This window comes from Onychostruthus taczanowskii, unplaced genomic scaffold (genome assembly GCF_017590055.1).
Source record: "Onychostruthus taczanowskii isolate IOZ18803 unplaced genomic scaffold, ASM1759005v1 scaffold92, whole genome shotgun sequence".
Classification (NCBI taxonomy): domain Eukaryota; kingdom Metazoa; phylum Chordata; class Aves; order Passeriformes; family Passeridae; genus Onychostruthus; species Onychostruthus taczanowskii.
The window spans coordinates 320,047-322,902 of record NW_024507213.1 but is presented as its reverse complement, the minus strand read 5'-3'; positions in this window follow the sequence as shown (position 1 = coordinate 322,902).

The window sequence follows — 2,856 nt, the reverse complement described above, 5'->3', positions numbered from 1 at the left end:
CTCCCACCGCCCCGGGCACCGGCACCGCCGCCGGCGAGCGGCCCCCCGGGCGCTGACGTGGGGGGATCAGCCGTAAATCCGCTTTGGAGAGCGATTTAAAGAGCAAAGTCGCCGCCGCCGCAGCGCCCGGGTCCCTGCCCCCTCCCCCCCCCCCATCTTTCCATCCCCCTATTCCTACATCTTTCCATCCCGCTATCCCCCCCATCCTTCCATACCCCCATCCCTGCATTCCCCCATCCTTCCATCCCCGTGTCCCTCCATCCCTCCGGGATGCGGAGCGGGGGTCGGGCAGGGGTCCCCGCTGGCCGGGCCGGGCCGGCAGCCGCGGGGTGATTTGGGGCTGCCCCGTGTTTTCTCGATAGTTTCCGCCTTTTCCATTCTTGGAGCGAAAATCTTGGAAAGCGGCAGGGCCGGGCGAGCGCGGCCGCCGGAGCCGCTTAACTTCGCTCTCGAGCTGTGGCGAAAGAATTAAAGCAAAAGGCAGCAGAGAAACCCAAGAGAGATACCACAAACCTGTCACTTTTACCCCGAAACTCACGCCGGTAAAGGCGCGGGGGAGCCCCCCAGGTGCCACCTTGGGGACCCCAGCCCCGGGGCGCAGAGGGAGCCCCGGCACGGGCTGCGGGGGCTCTGCCGAGCAAACGGGACCATTTACAGATCCCAACCCTCGAGGGATGGAGCCGAAGGGAAAATCTCCGGGTGTGCTCCCACCCCGGGGTGCGGGGATGGCAGCAGGGGCTGGCTCCTGCACAGCATCACCTGCACACCTTCACAGCCACCAAACCGGGCTGTTTTACATAAAACATCCCAGTATGGAAATTTCTACCTGCACGCTGCACCTTCAGTTTAGCCACTCAAGCTTCCTCTTGGGGTTCTTTCAGGAAGAGCCTTGGAACTGTTCCGTTTGAAAACGTATTTTGCATATGTAGCTTTCGCTCTCTCGCGCTTTGCTGCGTCTCATGAGTAATAAAGGATTAAAAATATGGAAGTTGCAGTGCTCAGTACTGCTGTATAATGCACAGGACGAGTTAGAAAACATTTCCTGTGTGATCTGTGCCAGCACCTGTGGTTCTGTGTATTACTTGCAGGAACTGCGGGCCCATGCAGGGTTGCAAGGCTCCCGTCTTGCCAGCAGACACTGTGGTATTAGAAAAATAGACACACAACAAACAGACACACAAACCCTGCTGGAGCTGGCTTCGACTGCCTTGTGCCTTCACAGGGTGAGCTGTGAGCCCAGCCCAGCGAGGCTGGAGAAGTCCAGGCTTTGGGCAGGGCTTGGGCAGCACCTGGAAGGTGTGGCAGGGCTGGTGCCCACCCAACCTGGGCACTCACCTGCCCAACGGATGCCTCCTCACCATCAGTGCCTCGGCTCCAGGTAAAACTCCTTGGAATTCCAGCAAGGCAGCCAGAGCAGGGAGAGCAGCAAGCTGCCACTCAGGGCAGCGTGCAGACATCTGATGCTCCGTGAGGAGCTGGAGCTTTCCAGAACAGGCACGTCGTACATCACGGTGAAATCTACAGCAAGAGCACATCTTTGCCAAGATAAAGTTGCAGGCTTCTGTCCCAGCTGACGTAATTTCTGCTTTAATAAAGCTTTTTTTTTTTTTTTTTGCACAAATCACGAATGATCACACAACGTAATTTCTGCTTTAATAAAGCTTTTTTTTTTTTTTTTTTTCACAAATCGCGAATGATCACACGTCATCTGTTCCACCAGGTCACCTGAGACACACAGAAGAAAAATAAATTGCAGGAGTTAAATTTTATTTATAAAGAAAGAAAGGGCTTTCTTTGACTACATCATTTTCTCCTAGGCATGCAGGCACTTTTCCTCAGCTGAAAATGTTGAATATGTCATTGCACAGCAATCTGTAGGAACCAAATGGAGTCCAATAATGCTGGTCACACAGTGAATGCTGTTTGTGTAACCACCAGCTTGTCCTTTATTGTTCCAGTACAATTTAGTTCTCTCCATGATATTATCTTTATTACTTATCACTGATCATTCTCATACAAGGACAACCTTTTTATTGCTTTAAATGTCTACAACATATATATGAATATATATACTATATACTAGTATATATTACCTAATACATCCAAATGCATCTATGTATGTATATGGGATTATTTTTTAAAATTCTTCATTATCAACATTAAAGAAGGGCTTGTTTGTGCTTTTAAAAAAAAGGAATTCTAGGCCAAATTCATATGTATGAACACGACTGAGTTATATGTGCAAACAGATGTAAAGGAATCCGTGGATGTAATTTATTCCATAGGGCTCTGAGGAAGAGAACATGCAGATAAGCACACTGTTTTACTTCATTTTATATCCTAATCTTCATTTTGTTGTATTGTAATTCCAGAGGATTCATTTATAAAAACACTTTCCCAAGTGTTGCCAGGATGGGCTCCAAGGGACCTTGCTGTAGAACTGCAGGGGAAAGTTGTGGTCCTGTATCAGCAGAGATAATTTGACCCAATTAGGCTACATTTAACCTGAAATTTCCTTTGGGAACTAGCCCAGTGCAAGGTGTTCAAAGATTTCATAAGCAGGGAAAGACATAGAGTTGTGTTCCACAGCAGTGAAATTGCTGAGTCCCATACCCAGAAGTGACCCTGGGAATTTGGGAGGGCAGGGCAGCGAGTCATCAATCCTCTGGGTGACAAAAAAACCCAAAAAACCAAAAAACAAAAAAAAAAAAAAAAAAAAAAACCAAAAAAAAACAAAAAAAAAAAACCAAAAAAAAAAAAAAAAAACAAAAAAAAACCCAAAAAAAAAATCTAGAAAATCTATTTTTGAAATCATGGAAAATTTAGGTCTCCATCCTAAAAAACACTTCAGAAAAA